A 22172-nucleotide genomic window follows, 5' to 3' on the forward strand; every position below is an offset into this window, starting at 1 on the left:
CTAGCTGGAGTCCCAACAGGCCCGCCATGACGTTTCCTGTATCTGTGCCTTTCCCCACAATGTTTCCTCTGCCCAGAATGTGTGCTCCTTGGGTTTTACACAGCAGCCAGGCTTTCTCTGCGGAGCCGGCCCTGAAGGGAAGCACAGTTAGTCCAATCTTCCGGTCATGCTCTAAAGGGCCTAGAATATACCTACTCTGTTACACTTACACCACTACCCTAGCTCCCCAATCTCCTAGCTAGTTGCCCAAGCTAGAAACCTCAGACTCACCTGGTCCTCGGACTTCCTTGTGGCCCGCATGGACTCTCCCTTCTTCCTTTCTGCCCCACGTCTGCTGTCGCAGTCCAGAAATGCATCCTCACCTCCCTGGGCCCAGGCACCAGCCTCCGGGTCTCTCTGCCACTCCCCTCCCCATCCCTCCACACTGCTGCAGAGTTGAACCTCCAACATCCCTCCTGCCACCTACAGAGTCAAACCCCTGGCGTGAAGGCCCTTCACACACTGGCTTCAACCCAATCCTCTAATTTCTCCCAACCACTTCCACTTCCAGGAGGATTCGGTAGACACACCTTTCCCTATTCCACCTGCTGTGCACAACAAAAACCCCTGCACGTGATATGTAAAACAAACAAGAGAGGACTCTGAAAGGCGGAGTGAAGAAGGCAGACCAGTGAGGGGCCTCAGGCCTGGAGGAAGGACACCATGGTGAGTGGCCTGCATTTTCTTTTTGCCTCACTTGGAACGGAAGAACCTGGAGATGCCAACAAGCACAGACGAAAAAGGCTCCAACAAAAGCTTGCTGCCTCGAGCAAGATAGACAACTTTTAGATAGTAACTGCCCTATATCAGCCAAACACCACAGAAAACCCCATGGTCCCACCCACACCCATACAACAAAGTGCAAATGACATGTGCAAAAATCATCTACAGCTAACCATACACTTAATGGTGAAAGACTGAATGCTGCCCCCCAGGATTAGGAATAGGCAATGCTGCCCACTCTTACTCAGCAAAGAGCCAGCACAAGAGGCAACAAACGGAAATAAAACAGATTGGAAAGGAAGAAATCATCTGTATTTGTAGATTATGTGATTGTCTAGATAGAAAATCCTGTGGAATATACAAAAAAAAAAAAAAGCCTGCAACTAATTAGTGAGTTTATCTAGGATGTAGGATACAAAATAAAAACTCAATTGTTTTTCTGTATACTAGCAATGAACATGTGGACACTGAAATTAAAAATACAGTACCATTCACAATCACTAAAAAAAGAAAAAGAAAAGAAAAAAAAGAAAATGAAAGAAACACTCAGGTGTAAATATAATTTCTTCCAGCAAATCACTTTATGATCTAGCCACATGGGTCTACTCTGTCAGGAGGGCAGGAACAGTACATTTGTTTCCCTCTCCAATGAAACCAAAATACCCAGCCAGTGCCCAGCACCTAGTAGGCATGCAATATTTGCTGCCACAGCTCGTACCCTGCTCTGTTTAAGATAGACTTTCTTCCCCTTATGCTCCTAATGGGAGCACCAACTACTAAAAAATTCCATCTCTCATTTCTGCCTTGGCAGGTCATGATTGCCAAGTAAGAACCAGGAAAACTGCTTCCGCTTCCACTCCCAAACACACTTATATTCTTACATTACACACAGCATGGATTGGAAGTGGCCTCTGCAGGTATCTCTTGGTTACCCAGGGGGACACTGGGTCCCTTCCACATCAGTCCAAGGGGTTCCAAGACTCAGTCCAAAGATCCCAGGCAATGATGTGAGACCATTGCCAAAGTTGTTCCATCCAGGCTCTGTGCTGGGAGGAGCTACAGATGTCCTCCCTCTGTCTGAAAGCTCAGTTGTGGAAAAGAATTGCCCATCTGTGCTAAAGAAAGTACTGTGGAGGAGAAGAGGCTACGCGAGATACATCAGGGCCCAGAGGGCGTCCAGATACCTTTTTTCAAAAACTTTCCCCCTCTTTTTACTTCTGTGGGTAGAAAGTGAGTCTAATAGTCATTAAGCAAAAGCCAAGAATCTCAGAACTATCCCGATTCCTTTCTTTCTGTCACACACCACCACCAACCCCGCAGCAAAACCTGTTGTTCCACTTTCAGAACAGATCTCAAATCCAACCACTTCTCCGCACCTCCACCATCACCACCACTCGGGACCTGGCTGCTCTCACCACTCACTGGGTAACGAACGGCAACAGACTCGACTTCTCTCCCTGAGTCCTCCCTCAACACAGTAGTCAGGGTGAGCCTTTCATGATGCAACTCAGATCAGTCACTCACAATGCAACCAAGTCCTGACAATGACCTTAATGGCCTGGCCCCCTTCACTTCCCTGCCTTCACTTTCCACCATGTCCTCATCTTCTCCTCGCTCCACTCCAGCCACCTTAGCCACCTTTACTTGCTGTTCCCATGCCTAATGCTCTATCCCAGTTAAACCCACGACTCACTTCTTCCCCTCATTCACCACTACACTATGAGTTCACCAAAACCCTTTTTTTTTACCTTGTGAGCACATGGCTGGACTACATTTCCCAGCCCTCCTTGCAGTTAGGAGTACACTGAGTGTGACTGAGTTCTGGGTGGGAGGGATGCATGCTTCTTCCAGACTGGCCCACAAAAACCTCCCCACAAAGTCCTCTCTCTTTTTCCTCACCCTCCAGCTGAATGGAAAGGAATCTGAGGGCCTTGAAGAGGGCAGAGCCACAAGATAGAAGAAGTGTGGGTCCCTCAATAACCACCAGGAAGGATGCCTGCTTAACCAGGAGCAGCCACATTGGAACTTTTCTATATGAGAAATAAAAGTTCTCTTGGGTTGATATGCTGAGATTTGGGGGGCTGTTTGCTATTCAACCTAACAATTTGGTCTCCTTCTCAATGAGGCCTTCTTTGATTGCTCTATTTAAAATGCTCCCAACGCTTCTTAGCTGACTGCCTTGCTTTCTTTTTCTCCACAGTCCTTATTACCATATAGCGTACTGTATATTTTATTTATTATTTTTTTCTCTACCTCCCCAAATTTGAATGTAAGCTGAAGGCAGGAATTTTTGCTTTTTTTTGTCGTATCCCCTGGGTCTAGAACAGTGCTTGGAATGTTGTAGACAATCATGTGTTGTTGAATGAATGAATAAATGAATAAATGAATGAATGAATGGACTACATGGGCTCCAAGGTCAGAAAGGCCTTGGAGTGGAGGCCCACTCTGCCATTTACTACCTGTGTGACCTGGGGCAAGTTACTCTCCCTCTGTAAGACTCATTTCCTTCAACTGTAAAATGGGGGTAACAGTGCCTTCTTTATAGGGACTGGGAATAATTAAGATCATGAACATAAATCTTTCAGTATAGTGCCTGGAAACAGCTCAGGCTCCATACACGCTAATTACCAGCACTGTCAACTCAAGGCCAGAGGACAAGACTGGGTGTCAGGTGCTGGCAAAGTCACTGGTAGGGACACCTATCAGAGAGGAAGAAACTGAATGGACTATTTACATGCACAAACTCTTCTAGAAGAAATCGTGGCAAATACCTAGGTAGTGAAATTCAAGAGCAGCCTAAAAGTTCTCAGTAAATTGCAAACGATCAGAAAAACATGACAACTGGTGTCAGGGGTGATGAAAAGTCTGCAGAAAAGCACTGCTCTGGAGAGAGCACAACCCCAATGATGAGAGATCACTTTGTGCCTTTTAAGAAACAATTTTCACAGCAAAGCTCCAGAAAAGAGAGGCCTCTTGCATCATGAGGACAAGGTAATAAGGCTATAAAAATGGAACTCAAATAAACGACACACAGAGCCTACATGGGCCCAATTTTCCAGGAAAAACAGTGATCGCTACAGCATTCAGATGAGGCAGTCACACTTGTGCCTGAGCATAGCAAATAGCTTTCAGAAATCATTAGGCTGCAGAAAAGCCACTGAGTTTGCCAAATTAGCAGTGCCAGCTCTCACCTGCCCTTCTCTGTCATGCTCTCGTCTTTCTACTGACAAGAGGACACAGACAATCATAGCCAATGTCTGCACCTGCTTCACCATCTTCAAAATACACAGCATCCTGGAGTGAGCAGCACCTCAGTCAGAACCCTGCAGAACCCTGCAGAACCCTTCCATTGCCCTTTGTGCCTGCAGCCTGACCAACCCCTCTCCCAGGCCCTCTCAGCTTTCACTGGCTCAGACCTGCTCTCAGATCTCACCCCCTGGAACTCTCTGCAGTGCTGGGCCTTGTTGACAAACCCCCTTTTTGAAACTCCTTCTTCCTGTGGCCCCTCACAGCTCTCACAAACTCCCCCATACCCACCACTGCGATCCCTCTCATCTCTGTCTCTGGCCCCCTCTTCCACCTCTGCACCTCTAAACATTGGTACCCCAAGCCTCTACGATAGGATGTCTACCCACCTTTCTGGTTCTAGTGCCTGTTCTTCCCCTATATTGGAGGCAGGACAGCTTGGTGGTTAGAAGCAGATATTCTGGAGCCAGACCAACCGGGTCTGATCTTAGCTGTACAGCACTATGGTCTTGGACAGATAATAAATTGTTTTATGTCTATGTCTTCATCTGTAAAATGGAGACAATTATAGAAGACCTCACTTGGGTCACTGCAGGGATAAAATGAGCTAATATAGATAAAGGTCTTAGAACCATGCCTCGCACCTGATACACTCCATAATGTGCTAGCTATGACCACTATTACATGAGCCCATTGTTTCAGCCAAACCCCAAACATACACCATGTCCTTCTACCTCCGCTTCCTCTACTCAGGCCTTTCACTTTTCCTGTGAATGTCTATCTCAGCCAGGCCTTAAGGTGCTGACAAAAGCAACCACTCTTTAACACCTTTCTATATTCCCTCACCCCAGCTGTCCAATGAGATGGAATACCTCCCTTCTCTAACAGGGTGGGGCGGACTTCTCCCAGGGCCCTCTTCCTAATCTCGCTTGAATAATCATTAATTTTAGATGTGTCTTACCTTCCCACTCCCAGTTCATGAACTCCTCAGAAACAGTGGTGCATGGGGTTTTTTTCCCCAAATTTTTATCCCCTGTAACCTTATACACTGTAAAGACTCAGTCAACATTTGCTGGGTTAAGCTGAAATGCAGAGCCTAAAGCCTGGGTCTACATAACAATCTACAGAGACTAAAACAACAACAGATCAGCAGGACAGGGGAAGCCTCCCCCATCACCCCAAAGCCAACACAGATTTCAGGTTAAAAAGAATACAGGGGGAACTTCCCTGGTGGCACAGTAGTTAAGAATCCACCTGCCAATGCAGGGGACATGGGTTCGAGCCCTGGTCCAGAAAGATCCCACATGCCGTGGAGCAACTAAACCCATGCGCCACAACTACTGAGCCTGTGCTCTAGAGCCCGCGAGCCACAACTACTGAAGCCCGCATGCCTAGAGCCTGTGCTCCACAACAAGAGAAGCCACCACAATGAGAAGACTGCACACTGCAACGAAGAGTAGCCCCAGCTCACCGCAACTAGAGAAAGCCCACGTGCAGCAACGAAGACCCAATGCAGCCAAAAAAAAAAAAAAAAAAAGAATACAGGGGACCAAGTCAGTCATATTTGTTTCTCAGTTTCATTCTAGCCATTTCCTAATGGCCAAGAAAAAGCCAACCTTTTGGCAAGTTTGCAACCTGCTTCCACTTCTGAGAGTATTCCTGACAGGCTCACTCTGTCTTAGGGAGACATGTTTTCTTCCCTCAAAAATCCTATTTACTTTTTGTTTTAGGCTACTTCTTAAAAACATCCTTAAGAAGAGATCATTGTTTATTTTATTTTGTTATTGTTTTAAATAAAGTGCCAAAGATATAGGGACACATAATTCCTCAATTTGAGCAGGTAGATTACTCCTTAAGAGAATGTACTGGGCTCACCTCCACACTTAAGAACAAACAAGCCATGTATTACTTGTAAATACACAGCCTTTCACTTACATCTAGTTTCACATTACTGTTAGCCTGCTTCTTCATTCATGGAAAACATGACAAAGACCTTCCTAGCATTTAAAGTAAAATTTGAATATATCCTCATTCTTCTTGGAAAAAAAAATTCTGATTCTCCATCTAATCTTGGGCCATTGCCATTAGCTAGATAAATGCCAAACTAATGAAATGATTCTGTAATACACAAAGACGGCTTAATGCAGCATGAGCTGAAAGAGCAAAAATTAGAAGTAATCTAAATGCCCCATAACAAGCTCACGTCTTATTGAGGGCATTCCCTTGATAGTTATGCAGCCATCTTAAAGAAGCATGCTGAAAACGAGGGAGCCACATGGAAAAACGCTGAGGATATCATCTTAAGAGGAAAGGGGATGCAATGTGTAGGGATATGTGTTTGTGCCACTAAGGTTGCCCCAGCTGGGCAGATTAGGTCGCAGGTTAGAAGTAAGAAGCAAGGAAAATTAGGGGAAAGCTGAGAGAAAATCTCAGTAAACAGGGCCAGAGGGGCTGGTGGTAGGAAAATGTGAAGCCTGGGCATGGGGCAGGGACCCTACTTAGGAGTACAGAATGGGAGATAGGAAAGGCACCCCAAAGCCAAGGTCATTTCAGGAATTCTATCCCAAAGCAAGCAAGGGGAATGGAGAAGAGAACCCTTCCATTGCAGAATGAATCAATCTCTGGGTGAGAAAACAATTTTCAAACCCCTAAGATACTTAAAGTCAAGCCTTGGCCTTTCCACAGTGTTGCCACCAGGCTCCCACTGGAGGGCTCGGCCCTTCCTAAGCCTCTGAGGCTAATCCCGCCCCAAGGCAGGAGGGATTTAAGGGGCTCTAGCCTAGAACACAGGGATTTCGCTTGTTTGCTGATAGCCTGGCAGATAAAGAAAGTGAGCCCCAGTGAGAACAAGTATCTTGGCCAAGGCCACACAGAGAGTTAGGGGCTGAGCTGACACTTGAATATGAGTCTGCCAGTCTCTGGGTTTAAAGCTCTTCCGTAGAGCAACCTGATACAAGACTGACAGACGAGGCAGACTGGCCCTGCACAAAGTGTCGGCACCCAGCTGCTGACAGAGATGCAGTGGCTTATGAACAGGTGAACCAACCAGAGCAGGGCAGGAAGATCCCAGGGACCCCAGGGTACCAACCGTTGCCCCCAAAGAGAAAAAGCCCCCTCTTGTACCCCAGTCCATGCCAAACCCCTGCCTCTAACCCCTCAGCCTCCTGTACTTTGTGGGTTCAGATGAAGCTCACTGCCCTTGTGGGCGTCAATGTTGGTCCCTAAAGGCATGACCTCCGGCACTGCTGTGCCACCTGTGGGTTCCACAAGACAACTCCATCTCTGGACAGGAGAAAAAGACTCCAGAGCTCCTCCCCACATCTCCCGTCCCCCTTGATTCCTACCCATACCCCTACCAGAATCCCCAGTCTAGACACCTCCTGCCAATACAAGAGGCCAAACTTCCGGTCTGGCATGTAAGGTCCTCCCTCAAGGGGCCCACACCACCTACCTAATCAGGCCTCCTAAGGCACCCACACCCCTCCCCAGGCTGGCCAGGGGCTGCCCTCTCGTCCCTTATGCCACCTCCAGAAGCCATGCTCTCCTCCCCTACCCCAAAGCCCCTAAGCGCCAGCTCAAGCTTTCTCTCATTTTCCCAGGCCTCCTCCAAACACATTGGTGTTGCTCACATTGTCTCCACTGAATGACCCCAATCCTTTGTGGGCTAAGTAGCCAAAGGGCCAGGCTCTCAAATATGGAACAAGCAGGTCACCCAGACACTGCCATCCAAAGGACTATGCACAGGAGGCCCTCTTTTCCCCCAAACCTGCTCTAAATACACCATTAGACATTCCATCATTTAAGTGGTTGTCAAACTCTCCCTTGATCCGCCTTGGGATGGGGTGCAAACATTAGGCAGTGATGCTGGACCCGGGACAGCTAGTAAGGGTCCTGATGGATTCGAGAGCATCCCACCTACCACAGCTGCCTGCAATGAGCACTTCCTGGGCTCCTACTACGTGCCAACCAGTGGGCACAGGGCACAAAGACACAAATCCAAATGCACCAGTTGTTGCAGGAATTCAAACTCAAAGAGAAAAGAGTGAGATAAGCCTCTCTAATGCAGCGTGACAAATGTCACCCAGAGAGAGAAGGCACAGAGGGAAGAACAGCAAGGAAGAGAGGCAGCCAGGATTCAATTCAACAGAGAAGGGGCTGGGGAAGGGCTCAGAGAAAGCCGAACTGTCCCTGAGGGGTCATCAACAACAACAAGCAGCAGAAGAGTCGCCAGCATGTACTGGGCGCTGACTGTCTGCTGAGCACCGCACCGAGCACTTCGCTTGCTCTACTGCAAACTCATGCACTCGTTCATTACGGACCCCTACTACCTGTCAGGCACTGTTTTAGGCACTCCGGATAGAGCAGTGAACAAAATAAACACGCGTTTCTGCCCTCAGAACTATTGAAAGAAGACAATAAACCAGATAAATAAGTAAAATGTATTATATGTTAGATGGCAGTAAGCACTAAGAAGAAAAGTAAAGCAAGAAAGGGAGACAGGGAACGTGGGGGTGGGGCAGTGGGCTGGGTGGTACAACTTTAAACCAGGTGACATCAGAGAAAAGACCTGGAGAAGCTGCATGAACAAGCCATCCAGGTATCTGGGGGAAGAGCATTCGAGGCAGAGGGGCAGCCAGTGGAAAGAGCTTGGACAGGAAGCACGCCTGGCGTGTTTGAAGAACAGCAAGGATTCCAGGGTGGCTGGAGTGAAGCGAGAGAGGGGCAGGCAGGGTCAGTGCAGACAGCCGCACGAGTTGTGCACTGCACAGCTCAGGAGGGCGCCGCTCACATGCACCACAGTGCGCTACGCAGAACCCAGTCTGCTCAAATCCTCACCAGGCCCTGGGGTGGGAGATGAGGTCAGAGAAGTACTGGGAAGCCCTGTGGGCCAGGAGAAGGCTTTTCCTCTGAGTGAGACAAGAAGCCACTGTCAAGAGGGTTCTGAACTGGAGGCATGACCTGAGCTGAGCCCCTCTGCACAGGATCACTGGGCAGAGAGCACAGAGTAAGGAGGCAAGGTTGGAAGCAGAAAACTGCTTCGGAGGCTATTGCAATAATCACACTCAACTATGTATTGTATTATCCTCACAATCCCACGAGGATGGTTCAATGATCACTCTTTCATAGATGAAGAGATTAGGCTCAAGAGAGACTTGGTAACTTGCCCAAGGTACTCAGCTAGGCAGTGGCAGATCGGCCAGGGCTGGGAAGCAGGGGATGAGTACATTCCAGGTGGAATGAATAGCATCAGTCATAGAACAGGAGACTGGCAGGGCTTGCACACTTGGGGAAAACGGCAAGGGCAGTCAGCGAAGGCCTGTCTGTGCCCTGGCCACTCTCACACAGAAGCCTGCTAGCAGTGTCCAAGCCAGCACTGCTCCCTGGACCAGAACCACCACCGCCTAACCCAGCTCCCTCTCCACGCTTGTCATCCCCACCTCAGTCCACAGGCAGCCAGAAGAGTCCTTAAAAAACATAGATCAGATATTATTTCTTGCTCTCAACACTCCAGTGGCTTCCCTTCATGCCAGGTGACCAGTAGACCCTCAAGTGATGCTGAGTGAATGGATGACTCCCTCATCCCTGCAGCCTCATCCAGGCCATCCTGTCTCAAAACAGGGGGAAGGGCCACCTCTTCCATCCCTCCTCAGCAGGTGTGGCCAGGACACCATATTAACCAGTCAAAATACACGAGGAGAGAGGGCAGCATTCAGACAACCTTGGGGCAACTTTCAGATTAAATTTTTTTAAATAAAATTGCTTACTCCAGAGCAACCTGGACACACTTTACCACGTTGTGGCCAAGGAAAAGGAGGTCTGCAGATATGCTTGGGCTGGAAAGACTGTAACAGGTGCCTTGTCCCTCTGAGTTTCCAAAGCTCTGGACAGCACTCTCTGTGGGGACGATGTCTAAGAGCTGCATGAGCTGGACAGAGTCATAGGCACTAGGCAGCCAATGAAAGGCCTTCCTCACCAAGTCTGTGAATTTAAGGGGTGGAGCCAATGACTATTCTCTTCTGGAGGCTAAATACAGTGGACCAAAGTTATCTCAGAAACTAGGGAAAACTATGAAATTAAGGCTGAAACAAAACTTTACCAAATGTGAGCTGGCGACTATTTGGAACAAAAGGATTTATTTCCCAAGGATCACTACCACTCCCATGGTTAAAACCAGGCCCTCTGAGGGTCAACTCCTTCCAAAGCCTTTGTTATAAGCAGAAGGAGATACATAAACATACACACATACACTTGCATGTATGCAGATATATTTTTACAGGAATGGTAACAACACCGAAAGAATGAAAATAGTAACAAGCTCTCCCCCACCCACCCACCCAAGAAAACCGAATTTAGTAACAGAGAGCCTCCCAAGCAGGCCCTGGTAGGAGTGTTAAATGATCACTGCATGAATGACTTGTTCTCTGGTTAAACGGCACAGTTTGTGGGTGGGAGAGGGGTGGGGGGAGCTCTGGAAGCCAAGTGAGTCCCCAGACCCCTTCAGGAGGCAGACAACTTCAAGTTTTCCTATACTGCATCAAACCGGTATGTGGCAAGCTTCAAAGGCTTTGATCTTTGAGCAGGAAGATGGGAGGAGAAGGGTCAGAGAAGCAGTCGTAATATCTGTAGAGGAAGGGGGCTGAGTCTCCATGGGGGTGAGGGGCCTGTCTGTCCCGGTTCTCGGAAAGAGGAGACACGAAGAGCAGGATGAATGGCTGAGTCCTAGTCTGACAGAGAAGTATAATATAAAAGAAGGCTCAACAAGGGAGTTCAGGAAAATTACTTTTATTTGACCAACTCCAAGCTTTTCTGGGCAGTCAAAAGCCAAGCAGATAAGTGAGGCAAAAAGGTCCTGTGAGAGCTGGTCATCAAGACTTTCAGAAAGGGCAACAGCTCAGTGAATTCTTCCAAATACATGCAAAGGTCAGACTCGGGCACAAGCGAAAGGACTGGGGGTGGCTGGGTGATGGGGAAGCAGGGTGAAGCTAATGAAAACTAGTTGCCCGAAGGTGACAGCCCAATGTCCCACTGGAGGGACAATGAGAAGCTGGTCCTCATTAAAAGTTGGAAATTAGGGAGAGAATATAAGCTTATCTTTAGACAAAGTTGTGGCATGCACAAATCCAGACCCCTATGTGCAAACTGGCTCATCACTGTTTGGAAAACATAGACATGCACCTTGGGCAGTCCAGAGATGGGCAGGTGGAGGGACCAAGAGAGCCGGCCCCTGGCTCATGCCTTCAGCTTTTGCTTTCTCCACCTGTAGATCCCGGCTGGCCCAGGCTGACTGAATGGGAGAAGCAGCCCAGAGGTCTCCTTGATCTCACCCCTCTGCGCCAGAAAGTACCGAGGACATAGCAGGAGCCAGGCCTTGGAAGCTTTCCAACTCTGGTCCCCCTGCTCCACTACAAATGGGCGCATGTAACCACCTCTGGGGCCACTCTTACAATCTGTAATTGTCTTTATCATTTATTTCTCCGTGGACTGCTTCTCTCTCCCACCAGAATGAAAGCTCCATGGGAGCAGAGGCCAGGCCTGCCTTGCTCATCGCTGTGCCCCCAGCCAGCATCTAGAACAGTGGCTGCCACATTGCAGGATCATAGCAAATGAATGCATGGCTCGGAGACTGCCTGGCTTCAAACACCAAGCAGTCATCTCGAAGAGCTGTGCCTGAGCCTGCCCTGCCCTGTCATGAACAGATGGAGGGGACACTAGAACTGGAAGGGTCCTGAGAAAACAAAGGACAGGGTCACACAATCCCAGGGTAATAGAGCCAGAGGTACCTGAGGGACACAGGAATACAGGATAAAGGAAAACAAGTCACACAGCGAAGGGGAAACCTGCAAAATTCATTTCCTTAAGTGACTGTAATAAAGGCTAGTCAAATTCCAGGAGGAGCATTACTCAGGACATCTTTCCTAACACATTATAAACATTTAGCTTTCTATGTTAACTTCCAAAAGGAAAACATCCTCTTTATAACAAGTTCCTAAATGCCTCAGTCAGAAAATAATTTGGAGAGGTCTGAGTTAACATGATGGTTTGAAACCCAGGCCAGGTTGCCAAAAATAAAGACTCTTGATTTGGCTGGAGAGTATTAATTTGTGGGACTAATTTTTAACTGGCCTTTTATGATTATAAAAGTAATACATGCTCATTGTTGAAAAATAGGAAACCGCAGAGAAGAAGATGAGAATGAAAATCACCTCTAACTCCACAAGATGAGAACCACTGATAACACTGGTGCATTTCCCTCCTTCTATGAATGAAATTTTAAGAGTTGAGTGTACACCGTGAATATAATTTCAGTTCCTGCCCTCTTCCAGTAAAGTTCACTTAAAAGCACTCCATTGGTTTCCAAGAAAGAAGTTTACCCTTAGTGAATAAACAAATTAAATAACAAAATGAATAAAAGAAACCCTTCATGAAGTTAAAAAAAAAAAGTGATTATTCCACTGAACCCCCATTTCCTTAGCAAAAGAAAAAAAATCACTACAGCTGAGACAAAAATGGCCCATAAGATAGAAGGATTAAACTCATCTTTGTATCCTCTTACCTATATCATATTTTCAAGAAATATATTTTGAACAAGCCACACATTTTTCAAATCAACAGAAGAATTTTATAACTGTATCTTATTGTTTTGAAGCAAAAAATCAAGTCTTAATGGTCTTGGGAAAGTTTTATCTTCCAATCTGCAGGTGAACCAAACCATTTAAAGATGATCAGTTCAAATTCACGGACCATGACATCCAAGCGAAAGTCTTATCTCCAGTTTTGTTGTATTCTGTGACCTAAACTGTGGAGTAAGCAAATCGCCTTGCCAAGGACATGTGTGTCATGTGCTACCCGGCTGGGAGCTGCCCTGATGTCTGCCTGCATCCTGGTGGGGCACGTGGTTTTACATGTAGGCCCAAGGCCTTGGCCAGTGGAGAGTAGAAGAACCTTTCCACCTAGCAGAGAAGACTATCCAGGATCAAGAGCTCCTTAGCACAAGGCATTTTTTTTTCACCTCTCATAATAGTTCACACTTCATTCAACAAACGTGTCCATGTCAGGCACTGGGCTGGGTGCTCTGGACACAAAGGTGAACAACACTGAATAACACAGACGCTGTGCCCACTTCCACGGAGCTGCAGTTTGCAGAGCACTTCCCCATCCATTATCCTCACACTAAGCCTGGGAGACAGAAAGGTCATCGCCATTGTTCCCATATTCTAGATGATAAGGCAAACATTCATTGGAGTATTTTACCCCAGGTTATGACATGGAAGAGCTAGACTCAAATCTAGGTTTTCTGACTCTTCATCCAGTGCCTAGTTTCTGAGCAATGAGTTGCCCTGACTTCTAGATGGCTGCACGTGTCCTGGTTTCTGGAAGCCTTCTTAAATTCTGACCCTGGACTCAGGCATCTTCCCAGCTTTCCTGGCAAGAGTTTCAGATCCTATTTACCCCCTTCTACAGTGTAGCACACTGCTAGCCTCCCCCAGTGTTCAGTCTCCTTTCCACCCTGAAAAACAGATTTTGCTGGACTCACGGCCTCCCAACTGAAGATATTTCCCAGCTTCCTTTGCAGCTAAATGTAGTCATAGGACTAAGTTCTGGCCAATGGGATAAAAGAATGTGCTACTTCCAGGTCTTGCCCTTAAAATTACTGCATGTATTACTCCCTGATCCTTTCCCCTGGGAGACAGTAAAAACTGAAGCTTCCACCTTCAACCACCAAGTGGAAGCCACTTGGTGGAAGCCACTGTCTTCATGTTGAAGACAGAAGGCCTGGACCCTTATCTACTCTAAACTGGTACATGAGAAAGAAATCAGCTTCCACCCAATTTCAGCCAATGTGTCTGTGGAGCTCCCTAATATAGGAATTTGCTCTGTGTCCCATCTAATACAAGAAGCTTGAGTGAGACCAGTTCTACATTCTCTTAGCAAAGCCCCTTGTCGCCAATTAAATACCTTAAAGGGGATGTTCAAAACTATATAAGAAAGTATTCCATTCAGGTTTATTTCATGGAAAACTTTTCAAAAATGAAATTAACAGGATCTCCAAGATGATTTATGTTCAGGTCACAGGAAAATTGAGAGGGCCCAGAAAAGCAAACCAGCCTCCTATAGTAACAGGAGGGGAGACAGCTCTAAGTGGTAACACCACCAGTTCTCTCTCCTACAGCAGTTTACTCCATTCCTAGAAAAGGCACCAAGAGCTGAAATCATGTGAATCAAGGCTCATTTCTCCATGGAAACAATGTGATAATAAGAGCTTGTGTTCCCAACCAAGAACTCGATGGTCAACTTTTTAAAGAAATTACATAAACTCCATGTTTTAGCATCTATTAAAGCCTTGGGACTTTTAAAGCTAGAAGGGCTGCTGGTCCAATAATATACCGCAGAAGATCTTTGTATGTTCTGTACCATCAAAAGTAGGTGCAAATCAATTAAACCTAACACAGTAACCAATCACATGACCTTTCATTTATTCTGATTCAGTAACAGTGTAGTTTGTAGCACTTCACTTCAATAATTCCTGCTGACCTCTGAATATAGTAAATCAGAACACTTAAGAACATCTTCAACAGAGTAAGCAAAGAGGAACTTGGGAAGAAAGTAGAAGTTGTCAGAAAAGTGGTGTTTAAGCCTGACTCTGCCACTGACTAGCTTTGGGACCCTGGACTGTAGTTTAAATTCTCTAGGTATTTCTAGCCTGCAAAATGTGTCTTGATAACTCCTCTCCTCATAAGGTTGTGGTGAAGACTAGACAAGACAATACATGTAAAAACTACTTTGTAAATCACACATGAAAGGTGGATGGCATTGTTATCATGACCGTGACCTCGGGAAAGGCTTTTGTGAGATTTTGATGAGCATCAACGTGAAAATGGAGCAGACTACCAACTACCCAGCCACTTTTTGAAAAACTGACCCAGAGCAATTCTTTCGTAGTCCTCTCTTTCCCTCTTTAAAATCCCCCCATAGGCACTGGCTGGCAAGAGTTAGTCAATCTGCTACATTCATCCTTGCCATCCATTTGCTCACAAGCCACAGGGAAGCCGGCAAGAGCTGCTAGATGTCAGCCATGGCCATGAAGGAGGGAGAGACATGGCCACTATCAACCAAAAATGCCTTCCAAAGACCCACTGTGCTGTCAGAAACCTCAAAACCAGATTCAGAAAGCATTTTTGGGTCCCAGGAAAAGGGAGGAAGAAGAATGCGTCGGGTAAGAGTGCAGGCTCTGGAGTGAGACTGTCCTGGGTTTGAATCATGGCTTTTCCACTCACTGTGTACCATCAAAGGCACTGGGTCTCAGTCTCCCTAACTAGAAAGTGGGACTGACAGTGCCCACCCCACAGGGCTATTGTGAGTACTAAATGGGAAAAGTCATGTGAGCACTTAGCATGGTTCTCGGCAGAATGGTAAATGCTCGAAGGTTAAGTACTGCTATAATTATTATTATGAATAATAAGTACATCATGCAATACTAACAGTAATTAAGATTTGGCAAATCTATAGTCCTTCATATCAAGACTTTGCTACAAGCTTTATAACCAAGTATTACCTGGACAGCATGCTGAATCACCCACTAATTCCCCAAACTAATCAAGGTTCTTCTGGACTTCTTCCTATTGCCCCAGGATAGGTGAAACGTCTAAGAATGCCCAGCTGGCCAGCTGGCTAGATTCTGACACTTGTTTTTCTGGTTCATAGCTGTCCATCACTTGGCCAGGATAGGTGAAACGTCTAAGAATGCCCAGCTGGCCAGCTGGCTAGATTCTGACACTTGTTTTTCTGGTTCATAGCTGTCCATCACTAGCCTGAGAGGTGTGCACAGAGGAGAAGAGATTAACTAGGATGTCTGTGTCTAACTTTTCTATCTATGCCGAGGCTGGCCCCCCATCTCTCAGGGTGCAATATATCATCATCTTTAAAACACGGCCCTACACCAGCAAAATGAGGCTAGTCAGCACCCATTTGGTGGACAGCGCCACATCCCTAAACACACCCTGGAGGCAGGGGAACAACCTCGGTGCCCTCCGGGCTCTCCCTGAAAGGCTAGTACACCTTCACTATTAACACCACGGCTGCTACTCCCTACAACCAGGGAGCAACTTTACCGCTTCCCAAATCCCTACTCTTTCCTTATCTCACTTCAGCATCAAAACCACACTGTAAGGGGCTGGACAGGAATTGTTATACCTGTTCCACAGACAAGGCATCAGCCACAGTTTGAGACATTAAGTTATTTGGCTTAAACTATCTGGTGCGTAAGTAGCAGAAACAGTCTAGAATGCAGGTTATCCGGTTCCCAATTAGGGAACCTTTCTGGAAAATGTGGGTATTTGTTTTTAAACATTTGACTTCCATAATGGTGCTTTGCTTCTCAAGAATTCATTAATCAAGGTGTCTCGGTCACAGTACAGTGCAGATTCACATACTTAAAAGCCACTCACACAAGCAGATGTTCCCCACGCTCTAGAATTCTGAAGGGCAGCTGAAAACAGCCATGCCGATTAACATAACTGACAATTCCCAGTTCTGGCTCCGCTGAGATGAATCTCTGTCTGGATTCAGCTAGTAGCCTCATATCAGGTCTCTGCTGCGGTTAGTCCCTCTGCTCCAATCCAGCTGGAACATTCATACTGGACTAATGCTTTAGGGAGAATCATTTCACATCACTAAAATCATAATCATAATAAAACAACTTCAGTGGTTTTTACCACTCTCTACCTCACTAGGTAAACTTTGACTTGCCACTTAACGTTGCTGAGTTTCTTCTACAAAACTAAGGAGTGGACTAAATAGAGTCTTGTCCACTTCCAGCTCATGACTCTAAAACCCCCAGCCAAGCCCAAATCCTGCATCTGGAGGACAGTGGGAGACAAAGGATTCCACTGGTCAAGAGTCTCCATGGCTTGGTTTTTACACCTGGATCCACTGCTTCTTAGCTATGTGACCTTAGGCAGGTTACTGGATAACTCTATGCTTCAATTTCCTCATTTCTAAAATGATGCTAATAATTGTACCTACTTCATGGGGTTTTGTAGGCATTAAATCAGGTAATATATGTGAAGTGCTAAGGACATCATAAGAACTCTCTATATATTAGCAATTATTATCGTCTGAAATGAAGAACCCTCCATTCTAGGCAAGGCTGTGTCCCTGAATACAAGCTGGTCATTCCTACCTCTGTGCTTTTAATTATGATGTGTTCCCACCCACTTGCTCCCTGGAAATACCTGTGCTACCCTTTTCTGTGAATCAAAATTCTACACATCCTTAAAAAGTCTGGATTAAATCTGATCACTTCCATGAAGCCTCCTCCCTCACATGGCAACTCACAAAGAACTCTCTAGTCTCTGAATTCCTGTAGCAGTTATAGATCATCTAGACCACTTTATTGACATTATATGTGGCCTTGGTTTATCCATCTGCAGATAAAACTGCAGGCTCCTTGGCCACAACAACTATTTCTGTTCTTCCTCTGGGTCTCCATGGTGCCTGGTATATTGCCCTTCAGGTATTTGTTGACTGAATAAAGAAATGTATAGTACTACACCCAAAGAAATATGCAGTAGGTTTTCTTTTAGTTGATGTGGCTCAGCTATTGATTTGCTGTACTTTGGAGCCAATTAAAGATAACATAAAGATAAACATCAGCAGGGCAGGGACATCCATGGCCAGCTAAGTCCTGATCATCAATAAAAGATACTGATATCTGGCCAACCTGAAGAATAAGAAAAACACAGGTGACAAAAGGAAACAGTATCCTAAAATCCAAAGTACACTGCAAGACCAAGCACATGAGCCTATATACTGTTAGGGTGGGAAAGCTGAGGTTTTCCCAAGCTGAACTCACTCACTCAGCAACAATTTATTGACTACTCTGTGCAGACACTGTCTTAGTTGCTGGGGATACAGCAGAGAAAAAAAAAAGACAAAATTCCTGCCAGTATTCCAGGATCTAAGGAGGAACGCTGGGTATAATGCCACCCTCTAGCTCCCAAGTGAAATCCGCAGAGCAACAATTTCTTGCACCAACTCCTCTTGTTATGCCTTCAAGTAACGGAAAAAGAAAAAAATGAAACATACTATTCACAAGTAATCAAACAGAGGCAGAGCTCAAAGTGCACTGTCACTCCCAATGAGGCTTCCCTCATTCTAGAATCTACTGGGGAAGTTCGCCATGTAGCACTCTGCACCCTAAGACAGCTGAACTCTAAGCCTCTAACACCCTAAGTCCCAGCTGAGCTCTGAGACTAGCATTGCTTAAATATCAAACCTCTCAAATAGCAAATGTGGCTCTTGAGGCCAAAAACAACTCAGAGGTGGGAGAGCAGGAAGGGAGGGGTGGTAGGTAAAGGATCGGGTAGTTTTCACCACTGCAAAACCTGAAGCTCTTCTCCTTTGGAGCAGGAACCTCTTCTAATCTAAAGCCTCAAAAAAAAAAAAAATTTTTTTTTTTTCCTCCAGCAGGATACTGAAAATAGCTTTGCATTTAACATTTAAAATTGTTTTTGATCCCACACTCCTTCAGCTCTGCTCTCTCCTGCAAACTCGTTCCATTCCCTAAGGGCACTTAGAAGTATATTTCAAAAGCAACAAACCAGAGTCACCATTTTTATCCCTAAGAGTTAACAAGAAAAAATGATTTACATAATTACATGGAAGATAAGTTGAGGAAGAACACAGGAATCTTATCTGGACCAAAAGTTCTAGGACAAAATTTCTTTCAACTCGTCAAGAGAGATAGCAGATTAAAATCAAGGTTCATATCGAAGGCATAACTGTTGGGTACCACACATGGGAACTTCTTGAGTTCCTCATTGTTTGTGTGCCACCTACTTCTTCAAAACGAAAGTGGAGGTAGCTACTGGAGGGCAGGTTTGAACAATGAAATACATGCATGTTTTCCCGTGACATTGAGAAAACAGGATTTTATAGCCAAGAAGGACCTGAGAAATCAAAGTTCAATGAGCGCAACTTACTCAAAGTTACTCAGCAAGTCAGTGGCTGGCAAAGACTGGAGCCCAGGCCTCTCCCAGCTCCCAGCCCACAGTTTTCCCCACTCTCCACACCACTGTCTCATTTATAACACATGAAATGAAATCTTAAAGGCACAAAGGCAAAAATCCCTTTTATAAACCTTTTTGTCAGACTAGAAAAATAGTAGGAGAAGTGACTTAGGTAAATGGGTCCCATTAACGCTAGTAGTAAATGACCTTTAATGCTATATAGATGGGGGTCTAGCTTCAGAAGGCTTAATTAATGCTGATAACACTTTAGTACTAAATAGTATGGTTTCAGCTAGAGTCAGCACTAAATGGCTTTTGTGGGCTTGCCTGGGATCCAAACCACCATTTAGTTCATTTTATTCTATAGAAAAATTTATCCCAAGTTTCCATCAACTGCCTTACAAATGAACTTTTGAAACAAAATCTGTTTTTAAGATGGCTGTGCATATAAAACAGAATTCTGAAGTTTGAAGCTCTGCACTAGACATAATTAAAACAGTAATAGGGCTTCCCTGGTGGCGCAGTGGTTGAGAGTCTGCCTGCCGATGCAGGGGACGCGGGTTCGTGCCCCGGTCCGGGAGGATCCCACAGGCCGCGGAGCAGCTGGGCCCGTGAGCCATGGCCGCTGAGCCTGCGCGACCGGAGCCTGTGCTCCGCAACGGGAGAGGCCACAACAGCGAGAGGTCCGCGTACCACAAAAAAACAAAATAAAACAAAACAAAACCAGTAATAGTTGGTGATACATGCTAGCAGTATATTTATGAGAAAACCCTTCAAACCCTTAATTTGTTTATGTGCAATATAATGTTTTATTAAAAGCCTTCTCAGCAGGATACGGTAAACTGCTTTTTGTACAATGTATAACCAAGGGCAAATGCTCCAATTTTGAGTGCAAGTATTTACAGGGCTGTTGGCACTGAGCTAAGGGTTACAGGGAGGATAAAACATCTAAACTCAAGGAACTAAAAATCCAGTTACACTGGCCTTTATTTTATTTCAAAAACAATCAAACTACTTCCAATCTCAGGACCTTTGCACTGGTTGTTCCCTCTTCCTAAGATACTTTCCCCACATCTTCCTGCAGCTGAGCTCAAATGTCACCTCTTCACCCGAGGACCCAGCTAAAGCAACCTCCTTCATCATCACTATGTGGTTTTTACTCTATGTGGTTTTACTCTATGTGGTTGCTCTATGTGGTTGCTTACCTAGCATCTAGCACTACCAGGAGTTAACATGCTTAACTGTTTACAGTCTGTCTCCTTCCCCTGGGACTCTGTTTTGTTCACTGCTGTACCTTCAGTGCCTGGAACACTGCTATGCACACGGCAGGCATCCAATAAACTTCACTGAATGAGTCAATGAGTAGAACTGGAGGGTGGGAAGTGAGGACAAGATAATTATTCATGAGACAATTAAAAAATGAGAGAACTGACCATTCTAATTGGAATCGATATGATCAATATGCTAATTATGAAGTACCAATGCTTCTGAATGAATGGCTGGCAATCAAAAGTAAAAAAAGTGTGAGAGAGAGAGCGCAAAGGGGACAAATGTCATCAGAGGAAGTTTCACAAAGAAGGGAGTTTCAAGGCAGGCTGGGGCCAAGAAGAGAGGCCTCTCAGGTCAAGGGAGAGAGCTGAGGGAAGACAGACAGAAGGAGAGAGTAGGGCATGGGGTGGCCTGGGCAGGGACAAGCAGAACTGAACCCCAGGCACTGGGCTCGGTCTGCAAATGGAGGTAGAGGCAGGAAGCAGGACTGGTGAGCAGGGGGAACAGGGTCAGACTCTGGAGAGTCTGGAAGACTGGATACAGGAGTGTCAACCACAGGCCACTGGCAGCAGGGCTGTTCTTGGAAGGCAAAGTTGGCCACATCATGTGGGAGGAACTGAAGGAAGTAGAAGGTAGAGCAGAAAACTGGGTAAAATATGACCTTGATGGTCTAAGCATGAGGGAGGCAAAAAGAGCCTCTTCCCTCTGCTTAGACATGAGAGAGATATAAGTGAGCAGGAGACATCCCCCCTCTTCGCCCCCCCAAAAAAGACGACTTCCAGAGTATTTCACAGTAGCATTCCATGGCAGATTCGGGTCAACTTCCCAAACATTCTATACTTGGAGCATTCAAGAAGGTGAACAGAGATTTAAAACAATAACTCTGAGGGCAGGGCATGTCTTTCCATGCCTTTCAAATCTGAGTTTAATTACCTTCAGTATAGCCTGTGTTTATTATCTTTCTATTCTTTGAAAAAAAAAAAGTAGTATCTAATTTCACCGTGCAGTATACATTTGAACATTATATAACACATTTTTATGTAACAGGTTCTTGAGATAAAACAATGTTTCCCTTACTATCTAAATGTATTTGGGGAACAACTGGCATTAAAAAATATATTTATATATACGTACACATTAAGGCTGTGGACATCTGTCTTTGGGGGTAAGAAGCTGGAGAGGAGGAAGAGGTGAGAGACTTTACAAAAGGTCTCCTCCCCGTGACGCTCTCCGCAGATGGCCCGGCGGGGGCAGTGGGTGAGGAGTTCTGTTAGGAGGTTCATCTCACACAAGCTGCCTGGGGAGGGGCTGGCTGAGCCACATGAGGCTTACGTCAGAGCAACGCCGCAGAAAGGCAGGAGGAAGCAAGAGATACAGAAATGTACAACAGGATGTGAGATGCACGCTCACAAGCCCCTGTAACTCACACTTGGGTAATATCCAGACGTGCACCCCTTGTGTCCCACCACAGAGGACTTCAGTCCTGCTTAAAAGGAGGTATACACCATGTCTGTCAGCAATAAGACTGGTCACCAATCACCTCGGGCCTGCCTGGCTCCTGGCCTGGTGCCGGCTGCTTCAGACACGGGATCAAATCCAGTGGTTCCTCCCAGCAGGCATTTACCGCAGTGGTTAGACAGCAGACTCTGGAAGTGTCCGTCCCTCCCCCGTCCCCCTGCACCAATCTGGCTCCACCCCATACCAGCTGGGCAGTTCACAAAACCACCTCACTTGTAAAATAAGGATAATCATGGTACCTACCTCATAGGGCTGTTATGAGGATTAAACAAGTTAATAAACATAAGGTGACTAACATATCTGCTGGCACTTAGAGAATGTTCAATAAACGTTAGCTGCCGTTACCATCATTATTATTATTTCTATTTT

At 45.9% G+C, this 22172-nt stretch overlaps 1 protein-coding gene across 7 annotated transcripts in view; it reads right to left on the reverse strand.

The window, feature by feature from the left end:
* The window catches only part of BMAL1 (basic helix-loop-helix ARNT like 1), a 104425-nt gene that overhangs the window by 77008 nt on the left and 5245 nt on the right, over positions 1-22172 (reverse strand). The window contains exon 1 of one of the 7 annotated variants that reach the window (XM_079929437.1): positions 271-387. The exons of the other annotated variants lie outside the window; for them this stretch is intronic. The gene's annotated coding sequence lies outside the window, so the exon portion shown is untranslated. Of the gene's footprint in view, positions 1-270; positions 388-22172 lie in introns of those variants that run through there. 7 annotated transcript variants of the gene reach the window in all.

The sequence above is a fragment of the Stenella coeruleoalba genome (genome assembly GCF_951394435.1).
Source record: "Stenella coeruleoalba genome assembly, chromosome: 8".
Classification (NCBI taxonomy): domain Eukaryota; kingdom Metazoa; phylum Chordata; class Mammalia; order Artiodactyla; family Delphinidae; genus Stenella; species Stenella coeruleoalba.